This window comes from Lepidochelys kempii, chromosome 6 (assembly GCF_965140265.1).
Source record: "Lepidochelys kempii isolate rLepKem1 chromosome 6, rLepKem1.hap2, whole genome shotgun sequence".
In the NCBI taxonomy this organism is placed as follows: Eukaryota; Metazoa; Chordata; order Testudines; family Cheloniidae; genus Lepidochelys; species Lepidochelys kempii.
Window position 1 is genome coordinate 56,314,858 of NC_133261.1, and position 16,950 is coordinate 56,331,807.

At 41.2% G+C, this 16,950-nt stretch overlaps 1 protein-coding gene across 9 annotated transcripts in view; it reads right to left on the reverse strand.

The window, feature by feature from the left end:
* LRRC4C (leucine rich repeat containing 4C) overlaps positions 1-16,950 on the reverse strand; it is an 846,136-nt gene that overhangs the window by 522,206 nt on the left and 306,980 nt on the right. The window contains exon 1 of one of the 9 annotated variants that reach the window (XM_073348030.1): positions 12,767-12,783. The exons of the other annotated variants lie outside the window; for them this stretch is intronic. The gene's annotated coding sequence lies outside the window, so the exon portion shown is untranslated. Of the gene's footprint in view, positions 1-12,766; positions 12,784-16,950 lie in introns of those variants that run through there. 9 annotated transcript variants of the gene reach the window in all.

The following is a 16,950-nucleotide window of genomic DNA, read 5'->3' on the forward strand; positions in this document are numbered from 1 at the left end:
AGATTCTGGATTTGCCTGAAGTTCTCTGGAAGATTAACATATCTAGATCCCCTTGACAGATAACGGTTTGTCCTCAGCTCTCAAGTTTCCTCCAGTGGTCTGATTGTCTCAGAAGTCTGTATCTGTTGTCATGGTTCATACAACAAAATTTGGTCTTTGATGTAGCTATGGATTGATCCGTTTACTTTTGAGCCATGTAGATGGTGGGCAGCTGTATTCTGTAGCAGTTGGAGCCTATGTGTCATCTCCACATTCAGCGATCCAGCCTGGAGGTGACAAATCCATAGTTATTGTGGCTAGGTCCTGCTGCAGGAGGAAGGGATGATGTTTCCTAACCAGCTGGAGGTGAAAGATGACATTTTTGGAAATATGAGCTACCAAGAGGACTCTGAGGCTTTGCTCCCCTGTGATGAATGGGAACTGTATACATCTGACGGGAGGCAAAAACAGCCTCATATCCAGTTCTTTGAAATGTTTCCCCTTTTCCACCATCATCACTTCAGTCTTGCCTGGGCTCAGCTTGAGCCAGCTGCTCTCCATCCAAGAGTTCATTTCCTAGACACAGTTTGATATTTTAGTAGTGGCAATGGTTGCGTCAGTTGAGAATGAGTCATATAGTTCGTGTCACTGGCGTACTATGTGTTGGCAGCCAAGCCTATGGCATCTCACTGTCTCTCCCAGTGTTCTCATGCAGATCTTGAGGAGAAGTGTTGATAGGTGGGACCCTGCAGTTGCGGGCCTTCATAGAGCAGGAACCTTTACCCAACATGAACAAGCTCTGCGGAAGAGGAACAACTGGAGCCATTACAATGCTGTACCATCAACTGCTGCTGTGGCAGGATTTTCAACCCTCTTGTTTTAAAACGTAATCCCTCATTACTTTTTCAGACCTACTCATGTATTTGGTATTGATTTGAGACCTTAAAGAATTTATTTACATAAAATAAAGCTTTCCAGTTCATCTTTAACAATCTTTTTATGTCAAAATCATCAAATTAGGTATCAGGTTGAAGTGAAACTGCTTGAAGAAAAGCATCCACTTGAGTATGTTTAATGCTTCTGAAAATCATTGGTGTGGAATGATGGACAAGCCCCTAACACTGTATGCAAAGGGCCTGTCTGCACAGGCAAAGATTTCCTGACATAACAATGTTATGGTTTCATTGCTGTCTCCTCGCTATTTTGTTTCCATTTTCAAATCGGTTTGTTTGGCTGGAGTAGGAAGAGTATTTCAACCCCTTCCAAGTACATTGTTATTTAAATGCATTTAATAAAGAAAGCAACAATTATTCTGGTCAGCATGAAATTTAATGTAAAGAGTAACCATTTTACACTCTGTTTCACTAAAGATGACTCCTTTTGGGACCAGGAGTCCAAAGAAGCAAATGCTTATTACCACCAGTGGGGCTTATTATGTGAGTAGACTAACACAATTACTCATGTTAATAAGCACTAAACTAAGTAGCAAATGGTTGTAGGATCAAGCCATGAATTAAGGGGGAGGGGGAAGCTCTTATCGACATTGCCAAACCAAAACATTCAAAAATTAGATTTTTTTTTTAAATGTTGTATTCTTTTTCTTCTGGTTTTTGAGCTTTTCAGTCACACCTGGGTCACGTTTACAAGTTTTATCTGAAACCACAAGGACTAGAATAATTTTTAAAATATTATGAATATTCCTCTACACAAAATATTTGAAGAGTTGGCAAAACTATTTTATTCAGAGATGGGCTTGGACCTCAGGTTGGTTCATGATAACAGATTCAGATGGTAGTTTCTAACTGAAATCTTTCTAAAATGGGCTGAGCATAGGGAAATTTGGGAGTGTTTGGCTCTGGACCTGGATTTGAAAACTTAAGTTCTGATTTTGACAATTTAGATATGAGTCCATCTTTACTTGTACTAACAATACAGCAGGCAGGAAAATGAATAGGAACAAGTGATGTTAGAAAGAGACAGTGACAATCATAAGAATTTGTAAATTCCTTTGTGGGATTATAATGGGAGACTGCAGGAATCATAGACAATGTAGTGGCAAAAATATTCTTTTATAATAAAAATATGCATTAAAATAGTGAATCTTAAGAAATGATTATCACTGTTTCAGTATTTCCATTAGCCTATAGGACTCATTTCTTTAAGTGGGGTCTCCAACCTTACAGTCTGAGGAGAGATTGGAATGGAGAAATTCAAAATTTGTTGTAAAGTTTTTTCATTTCAAATGCTTTCTAGTGGTGACGCCAATTCACTGAGACATTTTTATATCCATCAAATAGTCATCTTCTTGTTTTATTGTTAATCCTACTTCAATATATTTAAGACACTTCTGAAAACATTTTTTACATATTTATTCTTCTTTGTAATTAGTTGCGGTGATTAGAATATCTTGTATATTACACTGATGTTCCCCCTTAATGAGTTCTGTTATGTTCTCTTCTCTTCTGAACACTTCTTAAACATTGTTTTAAATTAACATTTAAGCTATTGGCAAAACACTGAAGTCTTGCTGCTGAAGTGCTCTTTGATCTGCATTGCAAATTAGCAGCTAAGAACACATCCGTTTGGTAACCATCCAGCAAACGTTATAGAAATCTCACAAGTATTGGGATGAGGTTATTCTTCCATGAACCAAAGAGCTAAGCACAATTGTGTTCCAAAGAAACAGCAAGAGAAACATTTTTCGTACTTCCATTGATTTAACAGCTACTATATGGCAAAAGGGGAGATATTTCCAGCCTTCAGCTTCTACTTGTGTTTGCCATAGCTTGTGCCTACACTTCGCAAGTGCAAATTCCTGCTTACAGTTACCTGAGAGCTCTTTGAGACATCTAACTCCCAAAGGCATGCAAGTGCTAGAATTTATACCCACAAACGCCACTGGGGCTAAAAGTGAAACATTCAAGTGTTAGCACACTCAATACATAGAACCATAGAATATCAGGGTTGGAAGGGACCTCAGGAGGTCATCTAGTCCAACCCCCTGCTCAAAGCAGGACCAATCCCCAATTAAATCATCCCAGCCAGGGCTTTGTCAAGCCTGACCTTGGAATGCACACATAGAAAACATGACTGTTTCAAATCCCTGATTAGAAGTTATAGTTTCCCACTCAAGTGTTGGGTACAATACTCATATTTATAAGTTAAAAGCTTTCTGTGAATATTTTTTAATATTTGCTTAAAATTCACTGTAACTGTACATGCTCCTTTCAAGATGCATTTCTGAGCATGTCCATGTAAAGCAAACAAAAGGGCACTAATACAGACTCTTCTTTACAATAAGACAAGACAACACCCTCAAAAACAAAAAGGTACCTGGGATAACTCCAGAAAGAAACCATTGTTGGCCTTTTTGGTTGAATCAGTCATTCACAGTGTCTAAAGAGAAACAACGAGGAATCCTTGTGGCACTTTAGAGTAACAAATGTATTTGGGCATAAGCTTTCATGGGATATAACCCACTTCATCAGATGCAGATGAAGTGGGTTATATCCCACAAAAGCTTATTCCCAGATACATTTGTTAGTCTCTAAGGTGCCACAAGGACTCCTTGTTGTTTTTACTGATACAGACTAACACGGCTACCCCTCTGAAACCTGTCTAAAGAGAGTTACCTCCTTATGTTTTGGGGAATGACATTACTTTAGCCCTTCGTGAAGTTGCTGTGGCAGTTTGGGGATCATTTTGGATGACAGCTCTACCCTTGGCAGGATGGCCAAGTAATGATGATAAACAACCATCTTCTGAGCTCCCAGGTAGGATTCCATTATACAACAATCATATGTTGTACTGAGTATATGTGCCACGCTTTCTAAGTGCATTCAGAGCCAACTGGCTGGCGGCCTGGATATTTGTTTTCTTTCAGCTCTTCACAGTAGTAGCAAGACCTGAATGGAACATTGAGATATTGCACAAACCTTTCCATTTTATTTATTTTATTTACTTTTATTTTTTATATGCTTATTTATTTTTGTGGAGGAGATTGGAGTTTCAAATCTGACAAGACAAATCAATTTTGTTGCTGCTGTTCAGATCTTATGCTGGCAGAAGTTACATCAATAACACCACTCAAGAAATTCAGAAATGTGGTATTTTACATAGGAGACTGCAGATCAATAAAACACAAGGAACATGTCCTTGCCTCTCCTGCTGAGGTTTGTTCACTCCACGTCATGATAACACATCAATAAAGGTGTCTAGGCACTTGGCTGTTGTTACAGAATAAAATCCCCAGTATTATCAGTCATTCCAACTTAGTGTTCACAAAAAGATTTTCTCCTGATTAAATGGTCTGCATTTCAAACAGCTGCATATCAGCTGAAGAGGTAGATGGGCAGCAAGGACTAAAAGTCACTTGCTCAAAGGGATTACAATGTTTTCACTGTCTTTGAAAGTAACAATCTAAAATTAGTAAATTTGTCACTAACATACCACAGATAGGAGACTGGCATGACCTGGGCTCAGATGGTCCCCTTGACTTCCATAAGAAAAAGCAACCTAATGAGGATGAACTTTTCATTGGCATATAAAGATGGGGACAGAAGAGCCACTTCCATGGTGCCATTCTATATTCCCTGTGTGAGTATTTAGTACATCTGTAAAAAGCCTATAACCAATCTGCAAACTCTGTTCTGTGTGGTGAATGCTATTTTGATTGTAAACTGTTTTGCGCCCATCACTTTTGCATCATAGCCTTCCTCTTGGTCAGGACACTCAGGTGGTGTTGGGAAGAATCCTTACACCTAGCAGAGGGTCTAACAACCCATCTGAAACTGGTGGGCTCGTATGCTGCATGGCTAAGCCACACCTCCACTGCTGCTATCCATGATATCATAGCTACACTACTGTTTATATTCACAACTATGTTTATGCAAGCAGATGAAGCCACACCCCTAGGCTGTAGTGTAAGTATAGCTGTAGAGACAGTGCCTGGATGCTGCTGAGACCCATTAGGCTTAAAAACATAAGGGATCCAAAGGTTGAGTCCAACACAGCAGTCTGTTGCTGACCAAATGGCAGCTTAGCTGTATACCTGCAATCCTTCTTGAAACACCCTTGACTCCTGTGGTATATAAGCAGCCGCAGGAAAAAGCAACCACAGCACAAAACCAAAGGAGGCATATGCAGGACTCTGATCCCTGAAGCAGCATGGAAAGGAGCAGTTTGTGAAGGACGGATCCTGTGTCCATGGATGATGATATGTCCTTCCTCAATGATCCACTAGATTTAGAAGACTAGAATGCTTCCATCTTGCTCTTGCTCCCAAACCATCCCCCTTTAGAAGATATTCCATATGGAGAATACACTGTAGTGGAGTTTTCTGGTCACTCCGTAACTCTCAAAAAGGACTGTCATTTTATGGGTAATGTCTTTTATGGGTAATGTTAGATTTTTTAATTTTAGTACTTAATTGCACTTGTCCACATTCTCAGTTGTATTCTGTTCTCAATGCTGCAGAGGAATCTGCAATCAGATATATATTACTTTTATTTTCCTATCCTAGACTTCTGCATAGTGTTGCTGTACACTGTTAAAGAGCTACCATGATTCACCCAAGGGATTGCTCAATTTCAGTGTTTTATAAGACAATTCTTGTACATGTGTGGGCACAAGGATAGGGACAGGTAATTAGGGATCCTGTGGGAAAGGCACTATCTAAAAAGATATTTAAGAAGGGATCATGGAGTAGGATCTCTAGCTTTCCACAGAGTCCCCTATAAGTCAGGTCTCACTGCCAGAGGAAATAAAAAAATCACAGACCGGTCCAAATGAAACAAGCTAAGCATGGTGTTTTCTTTCTATTTACTCCCACTGTCTGCAAACCACACAAGGCTGTTTCATTAAGCCAATGTTCTAGGTTGAGAAAACAAAAGTAAATATTACTCTTTGCACACCAATATAGTCATCCTCAGAAGAAACAAAGCAAAGAATTCCCAACTACTCCTTTCCCTTACCTGTGGTCTGGCTTTGGGGACTCCTAGGTTGGACAAAGAGCAACTTCTCTCTCTTCTCAGTTTATTTTGCTTAGTAGGCACAGCTGTCAGTTCTGCCTCCCAGCACCTCAATAAGCCGCAGCTGTCAGCTCTTCTCTTCTAAGTTGGCAGCTCAAGCCGTCTTTCAGGGTTTATTTCCTACTTTTTATGCAGCTAAGGACAGTACTGACAAACTCAGAAGTCCAAAACTCTTGGGGCGTCAGGTTCCAAATGGGATCATAAAACTGAGATTTTAAATAAATAACTAAATAAATGCAGATTTGTTGTGATATTTTAGGGGGAAACCGTCCACCCCACATTTGTGTATGATCATGCAGTCATAGATTTTAAGGTCTGAAGGGACCCTTTTGTTAATATAGTTTGACCTCCTGCATAACACAGAGTAAAGAACCTCACCCACTCATTTCTGCATCAAGCCCATATGTTCTTAAGCCCATAATCTCTGGTTGAGCAACAGCATATCTTTCTGAAAGATAGCCAGCCTTAATTTAAACCTTCAATTGATGGAGAATCCATAAAACCCCTCAGTAAGTTGTTCTGGTTGTCAATTACCCTCACTTAACAATTGAACCTTATTTCTACTCTGACTTTGTCTGGCTTCAGATTTCAATTACTGGATGTCATTGAGACACTTTGAAGTTCATCCAGGCCAGTAAGGTATTCAGTTATCACCTGTATTGCAACTCTGGGTGTTTTAATGGTCTGCAGCTGTGGCTCCCAGGGGGACTGCTTGCAGGGGGACCTCAACAATCCTTCCAGCCCTACAAACATCTTTTTACAGTGCCCAGCCCCTCTTGCTGTAACACCCCCAAAACTGTATGAAGTTTGCTGCTCATTTAAAGAGTCAATGTCCAGCAACTCATTAACTTAACTGAAATAACACATCATTCTCTTCAATCACAGCACTGAGTTTGTTTACAGTAAAAGTAAAACAAGTTTATTGACATAAGGACATAGGTTTCAGTAATACCAAGTAGAAGTAATAGGGGTAGGAAATGGTTACGAACAAACAAAAATGAAAACATGCTACCAAAACTCAGCTTTACAAATCAGTGTCTTTAGTTCAAAGTTTCTTCACCATAGTGATTCTTCCAGCATGGCTGGATGGTTCTTCACCAGGATCCAACACACAGAGCCCAAAAGCTGGGTTTCTTTTTCTCCTCAGGTGAAGGATAACTTAGAGGTTATATATGCTGGGTATAGAAACCATGCTGTCTGGTATTGATGCCATGCTGGTTTCTCTCCCACTTTTGATTTTTTATAAAGCAAATGATATTCTTTAAATCTCTGATTTAAATTTATAAGCCACCTAACAGTCAGCTCTGAGTAAATGCTGACTTTTTTATGGCAATCATTGCACATTAACAGTCAGCTTTGTTTTCTTCCCATTTTAGTAAAACCCATCTCACAATGCTCACTTTCCTCTCTGATCTGTCTTTGGAAGAAACAGGATTTATGCTCTATATCCAAAGTTCCACTTCAAGGCCCATTCATCACATTCCTTTCTTTCACTCTCTGGCTTAATTAACCTTTTAATGTCATATGGAAATCTGAATGCATATGGTGCTAATCAGCTAAGTCTTTGCATCCTTGGCAGGTTGCTGTAATAGATCACAAGGCAATCAGGGTCACTGTCAGATTGCAATTGAGCTCTGTCTAGCACCTGTTCTTCTATAAAGCCTTTCACTGACTGAGTTACATACTAAGGACTGTTTGCAATTAAAAAATGCTTTTACAATACAAATATGTGTTGAATTTCAATAAAGCCCTTACCTGACCTGCCATATTAATCAAATGAAATTGGTTTCCTGGAAGGACTTTGTTTATTGATTGGATAATTTAACCAATTCTTAACTTGGCTGGCTTCTATATATAACATGGATCCTTCATGGTCAGGGAAAGAAAGCCTTGAGATTAAAGGACTGGATTGGAACTCAGAAGATCTGGATTTATTTCCAACCTCTGCCAACAGAATTCCTTTGTGAACTTGGGCAAGTCACTACACCTCTCTATACTTCCAGTCCCCACTATGAAGAGAGGATAATACTCCCTTCCCTTGCAGGGGTGTTGTAAGGATATGTTTGTTAATGACTGTGAGGCACTCAGGGTATGTCTACACTTAAAATGTAGTGCTTCAGTATAGACACTACCTATGCCAAAAGGAGGACTTCTCCCATTGGCATAGGTAATCCACCTCCCCAAGAGGAAGAAGCTAGGTTGATGGAAGACTTCTTCTGTCGACCTAGCACTGAGGGTTAGGTCAGTTTAACTGTGTTGCTCAGAGTGCGGATTTTTCACAACCCTAAGAGACGTAGCTATACTAAAGTAAATTCCTAGTATAGACCAGATCTCAGACACTGTAGAGGCACAGCATCTGATCAGTCAGCCTCCTCAATAGCTCTGCGGCTGGAGAGGCATAGAGCCTCAGTACTTAGACTTCCCCGTCCAGTTCTGGGACTCAGAGGGGCAAAGAGCTGGGGAGGAGAGTAGGATCTCTGCCTCTCCAGCCTCAGAGCTGCAGAGAGGCAGGGGATACTGAAAGGTAGAGCATCAGGGCACTCAGCCTGGGCAGCCCTGAGGGAAAGCTTTTGCCAATTTCATGTCCTGGCTGCAGGCCAAAGTTAAATTGACAAAAAAGCATCCAAGCGGGCAGTCAGGGAGCCATCATCATTTCAACAGTCCTGAAAATGTTTGGCAAAACTGAAATTTTACTACAGGAAACTGTAGTTTTGTGAAAAGGGCCTTTTTTCCCCTGTCAGTAAAATCATTGTGATTAAACATTTCCCACCAGCTCTAGTATCAAGAGTAGGTAAATGGATTCTGACCCTCAGGTGCTTAGATTACTCCTGGTTTAGTGACATCAGTTCTCACATAATCAGTCTGGCATTTTTGCATGGTTCATATTCCTGCTGGACCTAGAGACATTTTACACTGCGATATAAGTGCATCACTGGAAAAACCTATGCACCCATAAACCAGGGTAAGGCTTGCAACTGCCTTGGCTCATTTTTACATTATAACATTTTTATCATCATCACTGGTTGTAATAGTGCAGGGGACTTTGCTACCTTTTCTCAGACAGCTGGAGAATTTCTCAATTTTGCTTTAAACCACCACTTTCCGACCTGCAGTTATTTATCATATACAACTAAATTAACTTTAACCGTTATGAGCACATAGGCTGCTCTCAATTGAAGATGACACCTTTAGTCTAAGCTCACTCACCAGCAGGAAGATGGGGAAAATATTTCTGTTGTTAAACTTCTTGGCAGTGCCTTGCTTGGGGATATTTATTTTAATAAACACAAGGTGATTATGCTGGCATGAGGTTCCCCCTAAGTGCCACTCTTTGATTACACATTATCCATCTTGCTATTGTATCTCTGCCTGAAGTTTGTAAGCTTCAACTGAGCAGCTCCTGCTAAAATTACGAAAAGCCTCATAGGAGGTCAGTTTCATAAATAGAAGACAGTTAGCAGACAGTGCTAGATGTAGTGCGGCTTTCATCTACCTCTGTGCTGCCTGCTCTATCAAGCACCTGTCACCATACAGTGAGCTGCAAGAATTATAGCTAAGTCAGCACATTAAGGACAGGTTTCCTGATGATTTACTCACCTTTCCACCATTCTATGCACAGGGTGAAATGTAAAAAGGGGAGTCATTGAAGTGGCACTTTGAATAAGAAACGGAAGGGTTAAACATAGTGTCCTGGCCTACTTCCAGCTCAGATAAATACCTCCTCCCTAATGCCAGAACTATGCCCCCAACACAGCCAGTGCCATCCACATTTAGGGCTGCTTTAGCCCTCACTGCTGCCTGGAAGTTTCTTTGCATTGCTACAGCCTGTCTCTTGGAAATTTTCTTCTCCACCAGAATTTAAGCCACATCCAAATTTAGGAGATCCTAACCCACTGTACATTCATGCATGGCCCCAAGTCTGTCAAGAATACGGTAGAGATTTCCTGGTGAACAAAGATCCCTGCCTCTCAATGAAATTACACATTGCTTACCTAGTTGCTCAAGCAGTTAAAAAGGCACTTACGGAACAGCTGAAGTATACTAAGAATTGCAGCAATATTCCATCCTCCCTGAGTGGCAAAGCATCTCAAATTTTCTTCTGCAGCATGCAGTGTAATACTGCCAGCCAACGGAACAAACAAAGTCATGAACCTTGCTATAAAACTTGAACCCCAGTTAATACATCACCTGCAAGGTCTCATGCATTTTCTGATACCAAATGCTGGAGATGGAAAATACCTGTTAGATTATCCAGACCATCTGCCATTGGCCCATGAGTTATGTATTATATAGCAAACCCTATAATCCACTGTTGCCCTAGTGAATAGAATTATATTCACCTGCCAGATTGGGGCAGAGATGGCATCTGCCCCTACATATTATACCATACTGTTAATGCTCAAAAAATAACATCCAGGGGCCAATGAAAAGAATCTTGTTTCTTTGACTAGAAGTCCAGTTACTTTTAAAAAAGTATTTATCAACTCTCAAGAGGAGGTGTGTACTTCATGTGTCCTATTTACTTGCCTTCCAGCGGTGTAGCAATCTGAAGGCAATGGCAAGTAAAGGGAGAACCCCTACTTTTTGTAGACATGAAGTTCTCACTGGAAACAGTTCACAAGTCCCTAGTCCTGGAGCCTGGAATCAGTTTAAGGCCTTGGACTTTCCCCTTCCATGATGAATATGTATCACAATTTTTTCCCCTTAAACAGTCTGCCATTATTATTCAGTCTGAGGTCTTATCCAAAATTAAAATAAAGGACATAATGTGGACTAATACACATATTCCGTATCCATATTCTTAGGCCCGCTGTATGGTACAGTGGTAAAGACCTGCTCAGCAACATTGCTGAAGCATATAGACACTGCTGAAGTGTATGAAAGCAATTGCCCCTGGGGTGCCCACTGCAAGTGAACAGAGGTGTGGCATTAGCTCACTAATCAATCTTCCCACTCACTTTACCACAATTTGTCATTCTTAATCCAATTGCCACTCATTCAGACATTGCCACTGACTCAGGCAGTGTCTGCTACTTTACTAATAGTAGGCATCTTCGGAGGACGCCTGGTTAAAATGGTCTCATTTAAAGCATTTCACATTTCAAGTCTCCCCTCTTTTGGGTACCTGATTTTCATCTGGGTGAATTGGCATTCCCCCCACTTCTACTTCAAACCCACCATTTGTCTCTGCCAACACCTGGCAAAGGTGCCTGAAACGACAACATATTGTACATGGAACAAATTTGTAGAAAGGCATGAGGACAGTTCCCACATACAGATAATTTCCTGGAGGTGTGTGCTGAAGAGCTAGTTGTGCGAACACGTTTCAGTGAATTTCTTTTAGTGCTGAATATGCACAGCTGACCATGCTCTTTGGAGTACTGAGTGCCCAGAGAATCACCTACTGAAAATGCAATCCTGTGTGATGTGAGTTCCAGCTACTTTTCCATCTGCTAAATCTGGGACATTGATTTAGGCTACTTTTAAACCTCACATCCCTAGGTACAGTTGCTCTCTCAACAACCCCCCCCCCCCACCATTTCACAAGTGCCTTTAAAATTTGCCAGCCTAATGTCTCAGTTAACTATTCGGCATAGTAGATCCTCTCTCTTTTAAGACATCAGAGCAGATCAATTGTTAAACCAATCTTTTGAAACATTACAACACAAAGTGTAAAATGTAATTGTCTCAGTGTTTTGTGACTTGTGTCAATAATGTATGCTCTTCCCTGACCACTATAAATTATTAGGCACATCCAGATACTTTCAGTTCATTTTCATCCTTGTAGCTTCTACAGGTGATTGAACTGTATTTTGTAACATAAATCTTACCAAAAAAAGAGAAAAGTGAATGAGATGGGACCTGCCACTATTGAAACTAAGTCTTAATATGCAAATGAATTACTTGGTTGTATATTGGTATTTGTACAGCTCAGCACTGTCTACATGTTGAAAATGTCTAAATGACTGAATTCCTCCTAGAAGACGTGCTGCACAGCATCTGAAATCCCTACAGATGTATTTGTCCTTCAGCGAGAAAATGGCCTACTTTGAGGCCGTGATTTTCTTTCTTCAGAAAGAAAGTGCGCAGAATTGTGGACCCTTAATGAACAGCTGTATTACATGAAGGCATGTGAGAAATGGATATAAGCCTTGATAAACAGAAAAGGGACATCACACTGTACAGTGCAAGTTCCACTTGTAAACTGTTTGAGTGGGTGTTTAATATTGCCATATTTTGCAATGCATAAATAACTTACCACTGCTATCTATCATTTACATATTAGAAGTGAATGTTGACTGGTGATTAAGGCAAGGGGCTTAGAGTGAGGACTTCATCTCTACCACTGATTTGCTGTGTCCAAATTGCTTAACTTGTCTATGCTTCAATATCCCCATCTGAAAAATGAGTATAATAGTGCATAGGACTGTTGTGAGGCTTAATTAATGGGCCAGGCTTAACCTCTAGTGTTATAACATTAAGGTGAATGGAGTTATATGGGGGGATACATTTAGCAAAATTTGTAAAGGGCTTTGAAGTCATCCAGTAGAAGGTACTGTAAAAGTGAAAAGAACTAATATTTTCACAAAAGCTAGAGATTTAATAAGCAAATCCTATGAGTAATTACATGTTCCTGAATACTGCTGTGTATTTTCATTTAGTCACTCCAAAAGTAATTATAATGTAGCCTGCTCAGTGTTTTGGAAGACACAACATGCAGTTATTTTGTAATTACATACTACTTTTTGTATACTTACCTTGTCACTACAAGAGGCCTCAGTATATAATGAAACGCTCAGAGACCCTGCAAGAAAGCCAAACTGAAGTTTATGCCTTCAGAAAACAGCATTCAGCTACATCATTTAATAGATCTTTATGAAACTTTCAGTTAAAAGACATTTAATGATAAGTTCTTAATCAATGATCATAGAAGAAGCTGTTCCAAAATCTTTCATTAGATGTGCATATTAAATTCAGGCACTTATTCAAGAGATCATTTTTCAGTTGCTATGAAGCACGTCACAAAGGGCGATATAATAAATAATCAATCTGGTGGTGGTTCTGTCAGTGAGGCAGATAAAGCTCTGGTACATTCATAAAAATAAGAAAGCAAAGCCAGAGTAAAATGATTGGTCCCAATTCTATGCGCCATTCACAGCTCTGCCATATGAAGGATCTGCGGACAAGTGCCTACAGAGTATAGTGCATGTTCCAGAAGGCAGCTCAAAAGTAGGACTACACTGAATAACCTGGAAGCTACAGCAGTGCACTTTCACAAGTGCTTGTGCATCTAAGGTAACTTACGGAGCTTCACCAAAACTTTTGACCTTGAACCCTCACTAAATAAGAAGCTAAGGAAAAAGGGCTCCTTTTGTAATGTAATGTTTCCCTGCATGAATAATCTGCAGCATTTGAACCCAAGACTTTCAGCTCTGCACCACAGACCACTAGAGCTAAAGACATTCTCCATTAGCTTTTAATTATCTTATCCATCTAAGATACTTATATGGTCTTCATTATTGTAGTGTCTCACAAGCATTAATACATGTCTGAATCCTCACACTATCACTGTGAGGTAGGAAAGTGCTATTATCCCCATTGTACATATGGGAACTGAGACACAGAGGGTTCACGACTACACTGCAATAAAACACCTGCCACTGTGTCAGCTTCTGGGGCTCAGGCTGTGGGGCTATAAAACTGTAGTGTTGACCTGAGCTGGAGCCTGCACTCTGAGATGCCTTCCCTCCTCCACAGGGTCCCAGGGGCCATGCTACAGAGTGAGCCTGAATATCTACACTGCAACTGTATAGCCCTGCATCCCGAGCCCCGCAAGCCTGAGTCACAAGTGTGGTATTGCAGTGGAGATGTAGACCCCCAGAGACAAAGACCTTGATCCTGTGCCCTCTGCAAACTACAGTAAGGCTCCCATTGACTTCAGAGACGAAGTGACCAAGTCTGTGGCAGAACGGGAAATTCAGCACAGGAATCCTGAGTCCCCAGGCCAGCAAGCTAACTACTGGCCCATCCTTCCTCTGCACAGAATCGAGAGGTTATCATCCTCTAGTGCAGGGGTGGGCAAACTTTTCGGCCTGAGGGCCACATCGGGGTTGCAAAACTATATGGAGGGCTGGATAGGGAAGGCTGTGTCTCCCCAACCAGCCTGGTCCCCACCCCCTATCTGCTCCTTCCCATTTCCTGCCCTCTGACTGCCCCTCTCAGAACCTCCGACCCATCCAACCCCCCCCTGCTCCTTACCGCCCCCACTGGACCCCACCCCCTCTCCAACTGCCCCACCCCCTGACAGGCCCCCTGGGACTCCCACTCCTATCCAACCCCCCTGTTCCCCGATGGCCCCCCCCGAACATCTGCTCCATCCAACCACCCCCCGCTCCCTCCCCTGACTACCCCGCCCCCTAACAGGCCTCCCGGGTCTCCCACACCTATCCAGCCCTCCTTCCCATCCCCATTCCCTGACCGCCCCACCCCCAGAACCTCACCCCATCCAACCGCCCCCTGCTCCCTGTCCCCTGGCTGCCCCCCTGGGTTCTCCTGCTCCCCGCACTGTTATCATGCCGGATCCAGCCATGTCGCCGTGCTGTCCGGTAGGAGTGGCGGGCCAGAGGTCTGGCGGCGCAGTGCGCTGAGGCTGCAAGGGAGGGGGAACAGCGGGGGAGGGACCGGGGACTAGCCTCCCTGGCTTGGAGCTCAGGGGCCAGGCAGGATGGTCCCGTGGGCCAGATGTGGCCTGCAGGCTGTAGTCTGCCCACCTCTGCTCTAGTGGATGAGATCCTAAAGGATAACATGACCTACACTGTGCCAGCGTATTAACACATTTCTGCTCCCTTGTGCATCATTGGGTAGATCTACACAGCAGCTAGGATTCCCAATGCGGGTAGGCAAACTTGCATTATCTCAGCTTGAGGAACAAAGCTAAAAAGAGCACTGTGGAAATCGCGGCAATGGCTCTGGCTCGCCACCCAAGCTAGACGCAGGGGATCAGGCAGGCTCGGACTGGGGCAGTGCTGCAACAGCCACACTGCTATTTTTAGTGTGCTGCTCATGCAGAGCTAGTGAAGGTCTGTCTACACGCACTGGGAACCACACTCCCAGCTGCTGCGTAGCCATATCCATTAAGGCCCTCATCCACCAATTCACTATGTGCAGGCCCACTACTGCACTTGGGCAGAGCCTCATTGAAGTAAATGTGCCTAAGTCACTTTTTATCACATTATTAATAATGTCAAGTGTTTCCTAGTATTAGCCATGCAGAACCAATGCCACTAAGGACAGAGCTGGATGCTTGTTCTGCCTTAAAAAGAAAATATGACTGGAGATTTCATTGCAGAAAGTTGATTAATGATAACAACTTAAAATAACTATTATACTCCTGCAACATATAGCAGGAGCAATCTTGAGATCTCAGACAATATTAGAAAAAAGGGAGAAAGTATTATTGTCTTAATTTAACAAATGAGAAAACAAACTTGCCCAACAGTTTAGAAGTCAGGAACAAAGTCAATGATCATTTAGTTCTCCTGATATCAATTACCACTATCATGATTAAGGGTTCCCCTGCTCTAAGCTCTGGACAATGCTGTCTCACCTTTCCAGGTAGAATTACTCCATTTCATTACATTTAATATCTGTACACAAAATGAAAGTATAAAAGTAAGCATGATGCTGAAAGCAATCATGCTTTCAGCGTGAAAAGCAAGGAAAACTAAAGTACTGTACTTATCCTACATCTTTTAAAAATGAGTATAGCACATTTTCCAAGAGGAAGGGAATTTATCCTATAAAACCAGAAACATAGCGCATGCTACACTGTAAGAGGCAGAAAGAAATAAGAAGCTTGAGATCCCTGGTGGGCTTTGAAATACTGGAAAGTTAGAAAAATCTCTTTTGGCTTGTAAAGAAACATGGTAGCCACAAACAGTGAATAAGAATAATTTTTACAGGTTGCTATTTGGAGTATAATTGCACTTCAGTTTACAGTGTTCTCACTAACCCAAATTAATTGAATGTCTGACTGCTTTTGCCTGGGAAAGAAGTGTATGATATTTTTCCATTTGTCCCCACCCTAGGCTGCTTATTCACCTTATACATATTTTAAGTGACATAATTCAACTCCCATATTAATGTTAATTATTTGAGAAGTTAATCAACTATTCTAACTCACATTTTTTCTGCTTTTCTCATAGTATAATGAACTACATCAGATTTAATATCTATATGTAAGACATATGAATAAAAGCAAAATCAATCCTAACAGCATCCGTAATGCTAACAAAGAAACCTAAACATGTGTCCTAAATTTCCTTTATCATTAGCATAGCACATTGTCCAATGAAAGGGGCCACTCTTGAATGTATCCCATAAAAACAGAAATATATCATATGCATACTCCGTGTGGGTTACACAGTTGGCTAAAATTGAGTGAAGATAAATTTAAAATCTATGCCATAATTACAGCTCTGTGGGGGGAAATATATCCTTAGAGTTATGCAGTGACAATATAAACTCTCTTGACTGGGTTCTCTTTCAAATCATGGTTGAGGTGCATTAGAGTTGGTCTATATGGCGATGCTTGCACTGCTTATGCCTGTATAATACCTGTTCTGTGGATAAAAAATTTAAATTTCCAGGGCTGTCAATCTGTTACCTTTCATAATCACTAAGGCTCTGATCCAAGGTTCACTAAAGTCAATGGGAGTCTTTCCAGTGACTTCAATGCAGAAAAGACAATCTGTTGTTTTGTAACCCTTCATTTGTAAGTGATTAATAAAGCCATTACAGTATAATCCCCTACCACAGAACATAAATGAATTAAATAGGCTATATTCCTGTTAAACTACTCTGTATCTTCCTCTTTTTGGGCAAGGGGAGGAGGAAAGGGAATGTTCAATTATTGTTATTAAATTTAATTACATTGCTATTT